Source organism: Pan troglodytes, chromosome 3, assembly GCF_028858775.2.
Source record: "Pan troglodytes isolate AG18354 chromosome 3, NHGRI_mPanTro3-v2.0_pri, whole genome shotgun sequence".
Classification (NCBI taxonomy): Eukaryota; Metazoa; Chordata; class Mammalia; order Primates; family Hominidae; genus Pan; species Pan troglodytes.
The window spans coordinates 31,315,478-31,334,612 of record NC_072401.2 but is presented as its reverse complement, the minus strand read 5'-3'; the positions used below and the strand labels follow the sequence as shown (position 1 = coordinate 31,334,612).

The window sequence follows — 19,135 nt, the reverse complement described above, 5'->3', positions numbered from 1 at the left end:
TCAAATTTAAATGGGTGTTCCCTGTTGGGTTCACCTGTAGGGCACTGCAAATCACATGTCATTCTAACAATTACACTTATTTTATAAAACACTCAATATATTGTGTTGTATATTTTGTGTTTAAAAATGTTAGCTTAATAAGTGTAAAATCATCAAAATAGTCTTTATAGTCTTACTTTTACATGTAGTATCCTTTTAATACAAAAAAACACCAAAAACACACAAAAAAAATGAAGTAGGCTAGGTCTCTGGAATCCCCTTGTAAGGCATAAACACTGAAAATTTACATTTTGGTTCTCTCTTTTCAGATAACTAATATTGTATTTAGGGAAATTCATGGAGTTTCAAGTCAGGAATCCAGAACTTCTTCTGTGACATCAACTATAAATTGAGCAATCTTCGGCCACTCAATTTCTGAGTCATGATTCATCTTTGGAAAATATAAAGGATAATCTTTCCATTTTAAAGATGCAATGAAGATCTGATGAGATCTTTATAAGTGAAACAGATTTACACTGTAGAGTGCTCTATAAATGACTGAATTAAGCCCAGAATTGTGTCCACAGGATGAAGATTTTAGGGAACTGTTATATACACTAAGACAAAAAAAAATCCAGGAACTTGAAAGAAATGAGTTTTTTTCCACACTTGTAACAATAAAAAATAACGATAATAAACGTCTTTATTTTCAGGATTGGCCTAATTTTCACTGGAGAGAGTTATTGAATCCTGATTGGAGCCTAATTGGAGTTACCATCTCTGTAGCTATTGTCTTTTGCTTCCTTCCTTCTTTCTTGTTTCTGTTTTATACTTGAGTTAAAGAAATATTAAGAGGATGAGTTATTTATATAAAAACTTAAGCTTTTCAGAAGAAATGAGAAAAATAAATTCACTAAATAATATTAAGTTATGATATTTTCATGATTCTTTAGGAAAATGAGAATATTCACAACCTGGCCATAACCCAGCGTCACAGAAGTCATTCTTATTCAGAAGGGCAAAGTTGTCAGATGTACTTTTGGCCATCTGGAGTTTAATTTTAAAGCACAATTTGATAATATAACCTAAATTTTCCAGTGTTCTCCATGTCTTATCCAATAGTAAATGCCACAAGAGCAACTTACTTCATTTATCCTTTTCTTGAGAAAAATGGTTTGAATTCTTAAGCTTGTAGAAAAGGGATATTTTTAAACAGGAGGGCAAAACAAATCTATGAGGCAATAGTAGAACAATCATATTTTATTACTACTACTACTTGGCTTTCTAAGCCTGTTTACATTTCATATTTGAAGACTTGGTGAGCCATATCTAAAATAAAAGGGTTTTATTCCTTATTTTTTTAAACTTTTTTCCTTATGACTTTTTCAAGTCTCTTTTTTTTCCACAAAAGTTTATAGATATGGGCATTTTCTACACATTACTTCACTAATATCTTAATTTTCACTTCAGAAGCACTAAAATGATAACACTTTGGCACCCATAATCTGTTAAATTTATTATAGCCTATTAAAATGTTTGATTCACCAGTGTTTCTGCTCCCTGGATCTCATTATATGCATCACACGTATTAAGAAATAGCATTAATAATAAAGCATGTAATTAAGCTAACTCATTCTGGGGGAAGGAACAAGATAGTGTCGGCATTTTTAAAAACGTTTAGCTTCAGTTTTTTTTTAAATGACAACTGCTTACATTGGCAGATCATGAATTAACTAGGGATGACATTTATTACCTGCACTCAGTTTGACAAAGAACGCTGAAGTAAAAAAACACAGAGATACAGGGCTGGGCCACAGACTTACATACTGCAACAACTGACCAATAGAAAGATCATCCTTTCCAGTGGATAATGATTAACGGGTAGCAGACATTTCCCAGAACATAACGAAAGAAGAAAGGCAAAGCCTTCTTAGTAATTGAGTTGATAAAGTGTTTGTACTTAAAATGCATAGTGACATTCCCTAATACTTATCGTTTGTCACAATAGTACTATGGGTAATTACTCCTGTTATTCTGCATTTTATAGAGAAGAAAACCAATGCCCGTGGAGGAAACTTGCCCACAGTTACATAGTTGCTAACTGATCCACAGGTCGGTTCTTATTCATCAGGCAATGTCATGGCCTTGACTGAACCTTAAGAAGTTGACAAACAGGCACTGAGACTTCTGAATATATTGATAAGAGCACTGATATAACTAAACCACATTTCAGCATAGCCCAGTTTATTTAAGAGTAAAGGTCGGTAGAACTTGAACTATACAAGAAAACCAGTCCTCAGGAGAATGAAGTCAGTTATTCTAACCACTTCTGATAAGAGTTTTTCATGAGTTCCTTAGGCTGAAAAATTAGACATCCAGTTTGAACTCCACCAGACATTATCTGCAGTTGGTTACATTTAAGCCAATTGTAAGGGAAAAGGTATGTAGTTCACCTTCCATCATGTGGGTTGGAGTCATTTTCTTACAGCCCAGTAAATTCCCTGCCGTGTTTTACACAAGTCAGCTGTTCTCCACTCTGGCTGCACATTTGAATTACCTGGGAAACTTAAAAAAATATTGATGTCTGAACCACATCCTAACATTATTTTTGCATACAGCTCAGTATCTATGTCAGCAAGGTTGAAAAATCTACTCTGGCCCTAAAATAAAACGGGAAATCATCCTAATTTTAATCTGCCTTGGCTGCTAGGGATGTCAGCACTCCATCACCATGTGATTTATAAACTAAGTAGAATTGGTATATATACTTATTCCTCTCTCTATGTAGTTTTTCTGTTTTACTTTACTATTTCTACATTAATAGTCTTAATATAAATGTGACTTATTGTAAAATACCTCACATCTTTTTGGAAGCTGGCAGCCTTCATTTTGAAAATGATTATAGAAAAACTTAAATGAGTATTTCTTCTCATTCACTTTATTTACTCTGTGAAAAGGCTGGTGTTGTTTTTTAAAGCTATCGTACATTCTAGTAAAAGTAATTTGTAATTGGAATCAATCATATTTGGGAGTTTGTTCAGAAACAGGATGAGTAATAGAGTTTTATTTATTAGATACTATATAAACAATGAAGATGACATCAAAAACCAGAAAATTCATCTTCATGGAGTTATCTAACACTTGTCATAAGACATGAAAGACATATGTTGCCCCTCAATTAGCAATTAGTCTTGTAAGACTGGTACTAGCCCTATCTTTTATCATCATATTGCAAATGTAGAGTGCCATTCCTGACTTTATTTCCATGTGATCAAATGCTAGTTCCTTCTTTAAGCCCAGGAACTCCCCATATATAATGCCATCACTAGACAGCACTATGAAGCATTTCTATATCTATGTCTTTACCATCTCTTCTGCCTTTTAGCAATTTTTATGTCTATATTTTACTCAAGTCATTCTACTGACATACTGCATCAGAACCATCTAGGACAAATTACCCTTTCTCTGTCCTGGGACTTCCATGCACTGATTTATAAATACCCATGGTGATGGTAACAAGAGTATTGATGTATTACCTTTTAGATGATGTGTTGCTCCTGTGTCTTAGCCCAATTAAAATCCCCGGTGCTTTAAGAAAATCTTTCATAAGTAGTATATATTTCAAGAATATAAATTTTATCTCAAAGTTGAGAGATATTTGAGGAAGACTGATGGAGGAGATTGAACTCCTTAAATCACAAGCACTCCACCTATTCTTCCTTCAACTGGAAATAGCACCAGACTTGGAGCTGATAATTGAACTTTCCCATTTCAACAGCAATTTAAAAAAATGTATTGGTTCTATTCTTTGCTCACACCATATGTTTTTGTGTTCTAGCTTTACCATTCATTTGCTCTATGATATAAGACAACCCCTCTAAACTTCAGTTTCCTAATCTCTAATATGGGGGGAAATGGGAATACTTACATCACAGTATAGCAAAAAGATTTAAGTTAGACAACCCAGTAAAGCCCAATCTTTGTGTGTCTGGTGATCTCTTGGGAAACTGTTCAATACTCAGAAGTCCTTTAGCCCCACATCAGACGATACGGTTTTAGGAAAACAAACAGATGATCATGATGCACACCAAGTTTTGAGAACCACTGATATAAACTATGTAAAATATGGACCACATTATTTGTTTTATTATTATTATTGTTATTATCAACATCATCATTTTTATGACTACTATTGAGATGTTGCTTATAGCAGGTGATAAAGTGGGAGTCAGGTCCACCCTTTATCAGGAAGTTTAGTTATGGCAAGACCCAATGCGTAGGATTGCAGCCATTCCCAGCCCACCTCACCCCCACCCCACAAACACACATATGTGGTGAAGAATTGATAAAAGATGAAAAAAAAATATTAGTGTCATAGTCAAGTGGTTCCTATTCTATAAGGATAGTGAGGAAAATTAAGAAGATTGATTTCAAAAGATGGAGTCAACAGTAAACAGAAACCCAAAAGGATCTCTTAGAGATTATCAGATGACTTAGCCTAGTTCTGGCAGACAGGCTACTGCTTCCTATTGGCTGACAGGCTTAAATGAAACCAGCAGCAGATGATATAGTATATTCCACCTCGTATAGGGCAGGCTGAGATAAGATTAGCCTTACAGGAGGGAGCTACAGGTAGTAGCACAGCTTTAAGGAGCTGGGACCTATAGATAGGAAATTAGACAAGGGACGATTATTAAACAAGAATATAACAAAAATTTCCAGATACACAAAATATTCATGTCAGGGAAGTCAAATAAGGGCAATTTTATCCTTCAAAACCTGGAATACAGCAATACCTTACGGGCCTCTCATTCATAAAGTGAACTTTGGTATATTCAATGTGAGCAGGATAGGAATATTTTAGAATTTGCATTGTTCTGGACAGTCATTCTCAAAATCTGTAGCGTAAAAAAACCTTGGGGCAGTGACTTTCAATTTTTTTTAATCACAACCAACAGTAAGAAATCAATTTTGCTTTCCTATCGTGTAAACACACACACCAAAGGAAAACTTCATGAAACAACGTTGTCCATTACTTCATAAAGTTCAGTTACTTTTTTTTTTTTTTCCATATTCCATTCCATTCTTGTCTTTAATTTTAAAATGCTGGTTAAGATCCACTAAATTGACTTTATGACCCATTACTAGGTCTCAATCACAGTATTAAAAAAAAAGGCATTTGCTAAAAAGTAGGGATTTCAGCCTGGGCGCGGTGGCTCACGCCTGTAATCCCAGCATTTTGGGAGGCCGAGGCAGGCAGATCACGAGGTTAGGAGATCGAGACCATCCTGGCTAACATGGTGAAACCCTGTCTCTACTAAAAATACAAAAAAATTAGCCGGGCTTGGTGGCGGGCGCCTGTAGTCCCAGCTACTCGGGAGGCTTACGCAGGACACTGGTGTGAACCCAGGAGGTGGAGCTTGCAGTGAGCTTAGATCGCGCCACTGCACTCCAGCCTGGGCGACAGAGCAAGATTTCTTCTCAAAAAAATTGGGATTTCAGCTCCATCTACACCTCAAGATGTGCGTTTAGTAATTCTAGGGGAGGAATCAGGAATGTGCCTTTTACAAGCAATCTAGATTATTCTGATCGCTAGAAATAATGTGATCTGCGGAGTTAAAAATTACATTCGGATGGAGCTGCTTTCACCTCCTCTTGATGTCTTTCACATTCCTGTTTTTGTATCCTCCTCGACTATCTACCAGAAGTGGAGCCAGCCTTAGATAAGATTCAATCTGATGCCTGCCGCAATTTAACAGAAGAATAAACTAAGGCGCTGAGAGGGTGAGTGCCAGCCCTACACTTAAATTCCTTCGGGTTTTAAAATTCCTTCAGGTTTTATACCGATGGCAGAGTTCAAGTCAACAACAACCAAAAATAAAAAAATAAAGGCCCCTCAAATGCAGTCTGTGGTTTTTTTAGTTCATGCAGTTTTCCCCCCTGAGGCTACTTTTATGGATAGAAAATAGAAACATGTTAAACCAATTTGACTGAACTGTACTTTTTAATGTATAATTTATCTTACTGAAAATTGGAAAACTTAACTTCTCAATTTTCTTATCGGGGTTCAACTACAAATGTACCTTTGGGAGGAAAGAAAAACATTTCCAGTGAACTCTGGAGTTGGATCAGTAAAGCAGACCATTACAAGGCAGAGAGCTGATTATACCAAGCTGTACAGATATTTTCCATTATTGCCAAAGAATCATATATATTGTACTAGTTGGCCAAAATTTGAAATGATTTCTCAAATAAAACTAAAAGCAATTTTGCTCGCATTCCCAGGATATCACTACAAAAAAGTACAACCTATTTCATTGGTTTACAATATTAACCTGTATAATTTATTTCAAAGAGATAAACAGCTATGTGTGCTTTAATTAGTTCAGCTAACCTGATTACATTTACTCTCTACCATCAATAATAGAATTATTCATTCACATAACTTCTGTTAAGAAATTTAAGAATTATAGAACTCTATTCCTCTTCGAAAAATCTGTAATCAATAAAATATACGCAACTAATATCTAAATCAAATACCTTTACCTCATTTTAATTAAAACATAGATATTAATCCCTTATTTTATATTAATAATTAAAGGCAATTGTCATGGAGCTTAAGAAATATTTTATACTGGGAATTTCTTTAGGAAAACCTTAAAAAAAACTTCCACAAACACTTTGGCATGAATGTGGAAAATATTTCAAGTTAGTGAGCCACTTATTTACGATTTAGTAAACCATAGCATTTACTAAATATGGTTAAATGAGTGACGTAACAAATGACAGAATGATGTTTAAACGTCGTATCTTCGAAGCACTTTAAATATTTGTATAGTCTCTGACAAAGGAGTTTGTGAAGCAATTTAGTGTTGTAAACAAAGAACTGGGAGGCCGGGCGCGGTGGCTCACGCCTGTAATCCCAGCACTTTGGGAGGCCGAGGCGGGAGGATCACGAGGTCAGGAGATCAAGAACAACCTGGCTAACGCAGTGAAACCCTGTGTCTACTAAAAATACAAAAAATTAGCCGAGCGTGGTGGCGGGCGCCTGTAGTCCCAGCTAAGCGGGAGGCTGAGGCAGGAGAATGGCATGAACTCGGGAGGTGGAGCTTGCAGTGAACAGAGATCGTGCCACTGCACTCCAGCCTGGGCGACAGAGCAAGACTCCGCCTCAAAAAAAAAAAAAAAAAAAAAAAAGCAAAGAACTGGGAGGGGGCACAAGACAAGTGGAAAGCGTTTAGCTACCAATTCAAAAGCTGGCTGGTGTCCATGTATGTGCAAAGATACGTGCAAATTGCAAATAATTCGTGTGTTTTTGCTTTAAAAAGTAATATACGAAAGAAGTATAATGACACAATTATTAGTACAAGATATAGTAAATATTTTGAAGGAATAAAATTTTATTTAAAAATTCTTTATCAGATTTTCCACTTCTTCCTTAAAATTTTCCATACAATTACTCCGAATTGGTGTGGTTTTATTTTACCTAATTAGTTAAATTACTGTTTAAATCACTCATCAGATGTAAGACTAAAAAAGAAAAAAGGTTATAAATCATTTCTTGTTCTAGTGATGAGGTTTGTACTGTATATTCAAAGTACAAGATACTTTATAACATTTATAAAAATGCAATTTTTTATGGTTATCATTCATGGTGGATTAGAGCCCAAGATGGGGGTAGAAACACATTTGCAGAAACAGACCATTGAGAGCCAGTTCAGCATTGAAGTAGCTACCCAAATCTAGAAAAGCAATTAAGCTGTTTTAGAAGAAATATAAAATTTCAACAAACAACATTTTATATTTTGCTTAGTTTTCAACTTCACAGTAAGAATTTAGTGCCCGTTCAAATCTATATAACTAAATTATAAATTATATGCTCTCTAGACACACCAAATTTACTGTCCAAAATGGAAATACAACTGGATTTAGCCCCAAGTTGTTCATTAGAAAGTGAAAGGAAAATAAAAAATGCCATTAGAGTATGTAGTTATGTCAAGGAGTTCAGAAAGAAACAATAACCCCTGCACCTCCTCAGGGTTTATGTAGTCAAAATTATTCTTGCTTATAAGATTGGATGGAACTCTCCAAATACCTTTGACATTGAACCAGAGTTCCACGTATGGTGCATTAGATGAAGCGGAAGAAGTAAAGCATCAATAGAGTTCTGAATTATTGATATGTTCATTGGAGAAAGCAGATATCTTCATTTCTCACATTCTCTCCTGTGCTTAGCTTCACTTTGAATTGGTTTGCAGTTGTTTAGATTCACTTGTCTTATAAACACAATCTGAGTAAGGTAGCATGTAATGAAAATTTGCCACAAGCACTGGGCCACAGCAAAGTCCATCCTGCTAGCAACTGGCATCAGTGTTCCTGTATTTGGGGGAGGGGTAAGAAGGAGATTTTTTTCATATCCTGGGATTCTTTGCAAGGTAGCTGAAAAAAAATAATGTCCTGCTCTAACTTTTACCACTGGCCAGCTGACAGAAGAAGTGCTACTCTGCATCCACTGGTGGTAGCAAGAAATGAATAGGGGAAAATAACATTCATGATGAGAGTGCAGGTAGGGGCAATGGTGAGACAAACCCAATTATAAAATCCCGTTTTGTCCTACCCTACATTAGAAATACATCATATGTTCCTGTAGCCACACTGCTCAGAAGCTTTCTATTAAGTTGATATTTTGGAGATCACTTACATCTTCTGGTTATTTTACCTGAAGATACTTAAACTATTCCTATTTCCCTATTTAGCTGAGATCACATCATGAATGCTATAGACCTATAGTAAAATACTTAAACATACATGCGGTTACATGCTGCCTGTTTTCCTGATTAAATTGGAAGATTTTCCAGCACACTAGATTTTGTCCTCCTTTGCATTCTCCACTGCTATGGGAACAAAACTGGTACTCATTTATTATTATTATTATTATTTGCTGAAATTGTCATGTTCATAATGAAAATGGAACTGTTTAAATAAATAACAAAAGATATTCATTTAAAATTTCGTAAAGAAAGGATAGATGCCACCCTTGGTATAAGAAGATAAAACTAATGCATGACATAATACTATGATAAAAATAACATAATAATAATAAGTATAATTGATTTAGCACTTACAAATTTGCTAAATAACATGCTAGAGGTTTTGCATATGTTGCTTATTTCTCACAAGAACAATATGGCATCTGAATTATTATTTCAGTTTTATAGAGAATGAATCTGATTTTCAGATAGGTTGACTAAACTTCCAGCAATCAAGCAGAAGGGGCAAAGCCACAACGTAAAATCAGGTTCCTGATCTTTTTACTCCTGGAGTTCCTTATCCATCTCATGGTAGTCACATGGTCGTATAAAAACATCTGAATTTTCTCATCAAATATTACTCATGACCAATGCTTACATTTAAAAGATCATTTACCTGGATTAAACTATGAATTTATAAACGTAAAACATATATATATATATATGTGTGTGTGTGTACGTGTGTGTGTGTGTGTGTATATATATATACATATATATACTTTTTTTTTTTCCTGAATGAAACTGGTCTCCAGACCAGGGCCTTGGCCTCATCAATACCACTTTCCAAACAACTGAGCTTATCTGGAAAGCTACAATTATATGGAGGCTGATTAATATCATTCACTAGTGTACCCTTTGCCACAGACAGTGATACTATTTTCTTCTAACAACTCCCCGACTTAATAGGACTTTAAAAGTAGCAAAGCTGTTCTTTGGGATAAGTGTTTTCTTCTGGGTGCTATTGTCTGGTTTAATAGAATTCAAAGCCTGCCTAAGCTGTCTGGAAAGCAAACTTCAAGCACTGGAGGTCCCACAGTTTCACTGGAGATAATCCTTCAGAATACAAGGTTCATATTCCTACAGAAATAATTTCTTAAGAACAAAATATAATAGCCCAGGCAATAATAATTTATTATCAGAAAATTTGGGGAAGTTTGCAAGATTCTACATTCAGTTCTCCAGTATCTGTCTGGTACCCTGCAGGTTCATCTAGAGAAGTATGAATGGCTTTAGCCATTGGTGGCCTCCCTGTACCATATTTGACAGACAAATCCTTTGTGAGGATAATCTAACATTCACTGCTCCCTAGACATTTAATCTAGCAAATTTAGCCAAGATGATACATGCAGGCCTGTGTAAGCAGCAGAGTCAATTTTTCATATGGAAGGCATGTGGTCCTTCAATGAAAAATAGTATAATAAGGAACAATTAGTGAAGTAAATAATAGATTTTGTTGCAAGTAAAAGTCACTCCTGGTGTTACACACAAAGGGATTTACCTAGAAACACAGTTATAGGTGTCTTTGCCACATACTAATGTTCAACAAAATAAGCCATAACACTAGGAGATAAAATCTTTCAGACCTCACATGTAGCAATTCACATTTCTGCAGAAGTATTAGCTCATATACCTGCAAACTTGAATATGTGCTAAACTTCTGACTTCATATTCAAAGTGGTAATAGCCATAAGTGAGTTTCAGAAATAAGAAGACAGACATTGTTATCTTTATAGCAGTATATTGAATACTGATATTTGGTGATACTTTGAAATTTAATCATAATCAAGAAGAATTTCACCATATATATAGTTCTGTAACTTCTCTTCTCAGGAGAGAGGAATGTGAATTTGTTGGAAAGTAAAACTAAACCTACTTATTAAGTTACCACAAGCCCAGAAAAACAACAACAATGGTAGCTTGGAAAAGTTGATTACTGAAAATAGTATCTTATTTTAACGGTTAAAGAAATATATTGTCTGCTTATTTTGCCATGGAAAATAGCTAATTTGTTTTTGATGCTTCCAATTTTGAGATAATATAGTATGTGACACAGTACAAATAGAGTGTAACAGAATTTCTTATAAAGACCATATAAAATGTATTCAGAAAAATGACCCTACAATACTTCTATAACATTTTAAACAATGATAGTCACACTCCAATATGACAGTCAGACTTGATGCAGAGGCAGCTGTTGTATGGCTTGGAGTAAACAGTTGTGGAAAGAAATGTGGCCTATTTAACAGTGGTAACAGGAAGTGGCCTAGGTAAACAGGAAGTGATAAACTGATGGGAGGGGCCAGTACATACTATTTAACTGACAACTGTTGAGTATCCCTAATCCATGAAAGCATTCATCAGATTTATTTTTCCCCCATTTTGGGAAAGAGAATACAATTATTAGATTCCTTCTTTGTTATTTCACTTCCTACAAGCATGACATTCAATACCCCAAAATAAGAAAATTCATATTAACATATTATTATGCCATCATTCATCTCACAAAAAAGATTCTTAATTTACTAATGATTCACTATTTAAATTCATCAAGGAAAAAGCACCCGATGTACTAAGCATATATCATTTTTCACAAACCTATGCAGTATAATTCATTGCATGAAAAAGGCTCCACTTTAGAATTCTGTTTAAGAGTAACTTTTTCTCTCTTAGCATTGTTTGATTCAGTTTCTATTTCACCATGAAATATTCCAATAAGTCTTAATGCCTTCTCAGTTAATTTAAGAATCACTGGATATAGAATAATTCTTCTGAACTTTCTTCCTTTTTTTCCTATGTAGTACACCAATATGCAGTTTAGAGAATCCATCTCTCTACGTGGTCTACTTTACTAACAATAGATTATAAATTCTAACAACTTTCTTCTTTATTTTTCTAAGAATATATTTATAGAGAGGTGCTTCATACCAGCATTCTTTTGAAAATAAATCATATTATTTCTACAGGTACCTTATATTTACCTAGTATAATAAATTATATCAGTAATGTCTCAGTGAAATCCGAATGAAATAACTAACATTACTGAAATAGGAAATGCATCCTTCTGATTTACTGCAACAACCCAGTTAAGTGGGGGCCTTTCTGTTATTAAACATGATCAAGCAACATAAATAGAAATTTCCTCAAGGTTAGAAATAGGCTTTTTATCTACATACAAGGCTATTAACATATTTAACATTCATTCTTTTTTGACAGAGTATCTCTCTTTTTCCTATCTATACTATGTAAAATCCATGTCAGTTCACAAAAATTCTTGCGAATACGATCCCCTTACCAAATTAGTTGAAAGTCTGACATATCATGTAAGCACAAAAAGGCATCATCCCCATGTTTTCTGGAGTAACTTATACAATGGACACCCTGGAGAGTACAGTTTAACTCTTAACAGAGGAAAAAAAAAGAAAAACCAACCGGCAGAGAATCAACCAGTTAGTTGCAACATGTAATTAACTAGCAGTTTTATATTAATCAATAAGTGATCTTTGGTCATTTCCCTGCCCTTCCCATGATGGAGTTTGTTGTTGCTGCCATTCTTTAATTTAGGTAAAAGAGAAAAATAGTGGATTTGGATCAGACACACTGATAAGTTCATTCACCAGGAGCAATCATTTCCCCATTAAGGGGAAGAGAAAGTCTTAAAGGATAACAAGATCCTAACCAACTATTCACTTGATCTAATGTAACCTGGTATCCTAATTATAGACATTATTCTACATATTTATATACAGTAAATGACACTCTGGCTTCAGTAAAACTCAGGCTTAATATTTCTACATAATGTATAAAAAAACAAAACACTGAAATTACAGCATCTCTATCGAGATCCTTCCAAAGAAAAGCAACACTTTCAGTCCATTTAATGAAGCTCTTACTCTCATTTGCTTAGTGATTGACAAGTTAATGCAATTCCAAAATGTGACCAATGTATTCTCCTATTCCTGGTAAAATATACCTAATTGTTCACTATAACATTAAATTAGACTAACTTAGAAACCCAATTAACTATTTTAATGACTAAAGAGGGACTTGCTAGATAATCCAAAATGAGAGGGGCAATTAGAGACCATTCCTTCATTTAAACTGAGCAAGAGAAGGTGATAAAAATTCAGATAGAGAATGTACAAACCATAAACTGGTATCATCATGAGAGTTTCATTTTTCAAGCATTTATGGAGCATCTAGTTTGAGCCTATTCCTAAACTTGAGAAAGTTTCTGTTCATGTTACTTGATCATGTTTAATAACACAAAGGCCCCCACTTAACTGGATTGCTACAATAACTTAAAAGGACATGTTCCCTATTTTAGTAATATTAGTTATTTCACTTGGATATCAAGAAATCATTACTGATATAATTTACTACACTAGGTAAATATAAGGTTTTAAATATACCCTTAGAAATAATAGGATTTATTTTCAAAAGAATGCTGATATGAAGCACCTCTCCATAAATATCTTATGCATTCCATTTCCCAAGATATCTATCAGATTATTGATTCTGTCTTCCCTCTAACCCTGAAAACTATAAAAACAAACTAGTGATCTGAACTGTATTAATGTGCATCAAAATGAATTAACTCTTTGAAAATATTCTTAAATATGCACATAAACAAAGATGATCATATATTTGGGCTTAAATATTCAAAACATTTGATTTTCAGCAGTTGAGAATGACTATACAAAGATCAAGAAAAATAAACGATGAAATCTACTGCAATTCCATCTTTTAACAGACACATAAAACAAAGTGCATTAAAAATGATGTACTACTCTAAGGTATTTATGTTAAGCATGCAATTAAAATGAAAATATATTAAGTGTGTAGGGTATTTTTTCTATCACCTCAACTTCAGAATCCTTCAAATTAAATGAGTATGAATTGCACTAAATGAAAGTCAGACACACTTGGCATACAAATTACAGTTCGCTTTGACAGTGATTTCATTTTCTGTGTTTTAAAGGAGATACCTAAAAATACTGGTCAATGGCAAATTTTACTCTACATTTTATATTTCTGAAAGCCTACTAATAATATCTCCTTAAGTCACTGTAAATAAATGCTGTACATAGAACATGGTAGAAACCTCTAGCAATACTTTATTTGACGTCTATACTGACACCTAAGCCGAACTGACAATAATCCCTGTGTGTTCACTACACAGCTCTAATATTGCACTTATCCAATTGTCTGGCAATTCCTTAATTATGTATTTGTCTGCCTACAAAGACTTTTCATTCTAGCATATTAGGATCAATTTCTGTCTCTGCAATGCCCAGTATGATGCTGCTATGGTCTGAATGTTATGCCTGTGTCCCTCCCAAATTTGTATATTGGAACCTAATCACTAATGTGATGGTATTAAGAGATGGAACAATTGGGAGATGATTAGGTCACGAGGATGGGTTGAGCATCCTTATAAAAGAGGCACAAGGGAGCCGCCTTGCTCCTTACACCATATGAGACTGCAGTGTAAGAAAGCAAGATCTATGAAGAACAGGTCCTCAACAGACATGGAATCTGCCAGTGTCTTGATCTTGAATTTTCCAGCCTCCAGAACTCTGATGGGTTTATAAACCACCAGTTTATAGTATTTTGTTATAGTAGCTCAAACAGTTGAAGACAGATGCTGACCACATAGAAGATTTTGTATACATATTGTTTTACTATAACATTGTGAAATTTATTGCAATATTATTGTCTCATGCTGCTGAGCATCACTATGAAAGTTCATTTGGTGTTTTACATTCTGAAAATGTTATAATGTTGACATCGATCAATTTGCCATAGCTTATAATAATAAGGATAATAATAGTTATTATTATTATTTTTGTAACAAAACCAGTAGGAGAATATATTGCCATTATATATTCCAAACCATAGTTAACTGCGTGCAGTTACTTTCAAACTACGTCATAAATGCTTAATTAAAGTGTTTCCGCTTTCTAATTTGTTAACTCTTGGTAACTTAAAGAAGAGTTCTAAAGTAAATATACAGTATTTTCTTTTGCTTTTTTTTTTTTTTTTTTTTTTTTTGAGATATCTGCTCACCGCAACCTCTGCCTCCCAGGCTGAAGCAATCCACCCACCTCAGCCTCTGGAGTGGCCGGGACTATAGGCATGCACCGCCAAGCCTGGATAAGTTTTTAATTTGTTGTAGGGATGAGGTCTCACTGTATTGCCCAGGTTGCTCTTGAACTCCTGGACTCAAGCAATCTTCCTGCCTTGGCTTCCCAAATTGCTGGAATTACAGGCATGAGCCACCACACTTGGTCAAAAGTAAATATATATTATTAACAAACTTGTTTTACTATGGAGAATTTTAAACATATCCAAAATCCAATAAAATAGTGTAAGTACTCATATACATTGGCCAGTTCCTACATCTATCATCCTAAGAACAAGTCTGTCAAACCACTCTCCAGTCCAATTTCTTCTCTTCCCAGTTACCTGGAAACAAATCTCAGATATCACTTCATTCAATCCATATTTTACTATGTACATCTATAAAAAATGAACTATATTAACCAAACCACAGCCCTGTTATCAAAGTAAAATATTAACAATAATCCCTTAATACTATAAAATATCCAGTGTTCACATTTGTAATTGTTTCATACATAAAATAATTTGTTCTGTTTTTAGAGTCTGTATAAGTTCCATACATGATAAAACATTTGATTGCTATATCTCTTCTAGTCTATAAATATCCTCTCTTTCTCCATCTATTTCTGCCTTGCAGCTTATTTGTTGAGGAATAAAACAAATGTTTTGCATAATCTCACAGTTTGGATATTGTTGATTACTTTCTTGTGGTCAAGTTCAACCTGCCCCTCTATTATGTGAATATATAGGCTTATCAGATTCTGTGTGTGTGTGTGTGTGTGTGTGTGTGTGTGTGTGTTTCATAAGACTACTTCATAGAAAGTGCCTAAAGTATGGTCATGCTTTGGATTTTACAATTATGATCGATCCATTACACAAATCCATTTTAAAAAGAAATGGGCCAGCTGGGCACAGTGGCTCACGCCTGTAATCCTAGAAATTTGGGAGGCAGAGGTGGGCAGATAATGAGGTCAGGGGTTCAAGACCAGACTGACCAACATGGTGAAACCCCGTCTCTACTAAAAATACACAAATTAGTCGGGCTTGGTGGCTCATGCCTGTAGTCCCAGCTACTCGGGAGGCTGAGGCAGAAGAATTGCTTGCACCCGGGAGGCGGAGGTTGCAGTGAGCAGAGATAGCACCACTGCACTCCAGCCTGGACAACATAGCAAGACACCATCTCCAAAAAAAAAAACCAAAAAGAAAAAAGAAATGGGCTATGACCATACTTGGCTCATTGTTTCTTCTCTTATGAAAATCTGATCAATGCCGTGTGAATGCAAAACTCATAAACTTCATTGAGTCTAAGTTAATTGTTCTACATGTCCTGATGTATGAACCTTCACACGTAAAACTGAATTTGCATGCCTTTGTAGTTTACTTCATACCTAAACTAATAAATCAACAAAATTATTTTAGACCTAATTGTAATCACACTTGTTTACTGTTTCATAGAGAAAAAAAGTTCTGAAAATTAGAAGAAATGTATTTTTTATGTATTTTATCAAGTATTATCTTCTCTATGTACTGAATGTGTGTCTACCTTTTGCTGTAGCCCTCCATTCCATTTGGAGGGCTTGATAATGTGGTCCATTGTATTATAGACAGTTCAATAACCATTTATTGAGTGCCTACTATGTTTGAGTCTGAACTCTTAGGATATAAAGATGAACTTGAAAACTAAGCAGTATAATACAGAAGAGATACATATACACACAGATGATTTCTGCTTTGGTCTTAATGTGCTATAAGTGTGCTTATAGCAATCCCAGCTTTAAGAATTCAAGTTGAAAGAAACAATGGTTATTTCAAAAAAATCAAATATCCTTACTATCAACAGGGGATTATTATTTAGTCATAGCTACCTTAGCATACTACTGCTATGTTTGCCAAGAACAAGATTGTCCCTATGCATAGCTTTTTTTTTTTATTATTATACTTTAAGTTTTAGGGTACATGTGCACATTGTGCAGGTTAGTTACATATGTATACATGTGCCATGCTGGTGCACTGCACCCACTAACTCATCATCTAGCATTAGGTATATCTCCCAATGCTATCCCTCCCCCCTCCCCCCACCCCCCACCCCACAACAGTCCCCAGAGTGTGATGTTCCCCTTCCTGTGTCCATGTGATCTCATTGTTCAATTCCCACCTATGAGTGAGAATATGCAGTGTTTGGTTTTTTGTTCTTGCAATAGTTTACTGAGAATGATGATTTCCAATTTCATCCATGTCCCTGCAAAGGACATGAACTCATCATTTTTTATGGCTGCATAGTATTCCATGGTGTATATGTGCCACATTTTCTTAATCCAGTCTATCATTGTTGGACGTTTGGGTTGGTTCCAAGTCTTTGCTATTGTGAATAATGCTGCAATAAACATACGTGTGCATGTGTCTTTATAGCAGCATGATTTATAGCCCTTTGGGTATATACCCAGTAATGGGATGGCTGGGTCAAATGGTATTTCTACTTCTAGATCCCTGAGGAATCACCACACTGACTTCCACAATGGTTGAACTAGTTTACAGTCCCACCAACAGTGTAAAAGTGTTCCTATTTCTCCACATCATCTCCAGCACCTATTGTTTCCTGACTTTTTAATGATTGCCATTCTAACTAGTGTGAGATGGTATCTCATTGTGGTTTTGATTTGCATTTCTCTGACGGCCAGTGATGATGAACATTTTTTCATGTGTTTTTTGGCTGCATAAATGTCTTCTTTTGAGAAGTGTCTGTTCATGTCCTTTGCCCACTTTTTGATGGGGTTGTTTGTTTTTTTCTTGTAAATTTGTTGGAGTTCATTGTAGATTCTGGATATTAGCCCTTTGTCAGATGAGTAGGTTGTGAAAATTTTCTCCCATTTTGTAGGTTGCCTGTTCACTCTGATGGTAGTTTCTTTTGCTGTGCAGAAGCTCTTTAGTTTAATTAGATCCCATTTGTCAATTTTGGCTTTTGTTGCCATTGCTTTTGGTGTTTTAGACATGAAGTCCTTGCCCATGCCTATGTCCTGAATGGTAATGCCTAGGTTTTCTCCTAGAGTTTTTATGGTTTTAGGTCTACCGTTTAAGTCTTTAATCCATCTTGAATTGATTTTTGTATAAGGTGTAAGGAAGGGATCCAGTTTCAGCTTTCTACATATGGCTAGCCAGTTTTCCCAGCACCACTTATTAAATAGGGAATCCTTTCCCCATTGCTTGTTTTTGTCAGGTTTGTCAAAGATCAGATAGTTGTAGATATGTGGCATTATTTCTGAGGGCTCTGTTCTGTTCCATTGATCTATATTTCTGTTTTGGTACCAGTACCATGCTGTTTTGGTTACTGTAGCCTTGTAGTACAGTTTGAAGTCAGGTAGAGTGATGCCTCCAGCTTTGTTCGTTTGGCTTAGGATTGACTTGGCGATGCAGGCTCTTTTTTGGTTCCACATGAACTTTAAAGTAGTTTTTTCCAATTCTTTGAAGAAAGTCATTGGTAGCTTGATGGGGATGGCATTGCAGAGCTTTTAAACTGCACACACGTGCACACACACACAGAGACAGTATCTTGAGAAGAAATAAAGGTTATCTTGAAAGAGACTGAAGAAATAACTAACACTCACATCTTGCTCATTAGGAACCATGTGTCAATATTAGTGTTTTGCCCTTATTAATTCATTTGATTCACCCAACACTCAACATATATCATATCAGAAATTACCACATAGGATAAAACAGTTTCAGAGACTTTTCTGATATTTCACACTAACAAGTGACAGAGCCAGAAGTGGAACTGAGGCAACATGGCTGCGGAGTCTGTGTTTTAATCACTATGGTACCCTGTCTCTTAATCAAAATGTAACAAAGGACAAACAGTTGATTGTGTGGAAAGCAAGGGTGCTCCCATGAGTCCAAATATCATTCTGAGGCACTAGAGTAATTAAAAATCTACTATCAGCCATCCCATATATTGGAACTGACCTTGTACAATGAATGTGAGGCAGATTCTCAGTTGACAAAGCCACCCTTACAAGATATTTCCCCTTCCATTTCATCTTACCCTTCATCATTACAGCTCTAGCAATTATTTACGTTTTATTCTTACATGAAACAGGATCTAATAACCCTTTAGGGGTTTCATCAGACCCCCATAAAAATCACTTTCCACTCCTACCCTACAACTAAAGATATTCTAGGTTTCATTTTCCTCCTCCTCCTTAATAACTCTAGTACTATTTTTGCCTGAC

At 35.2% G+C, this 19,135-nt stretch overlaps 1 protein-coding gene across 18 annotated transcripts in view; it reads right to left on the bottom strand.

Annotated features, from left to right (window-relative positions):
- Nucleotides 1-19,135, bottom strand: part of PCDH7 (protocadherin 7) — a 432,140-nt gene that overhangs the window by 241,243 nt on the left and 171,762 nt on the right. The gene's annotated exons all lie outside the window — the stretch shown is intronic.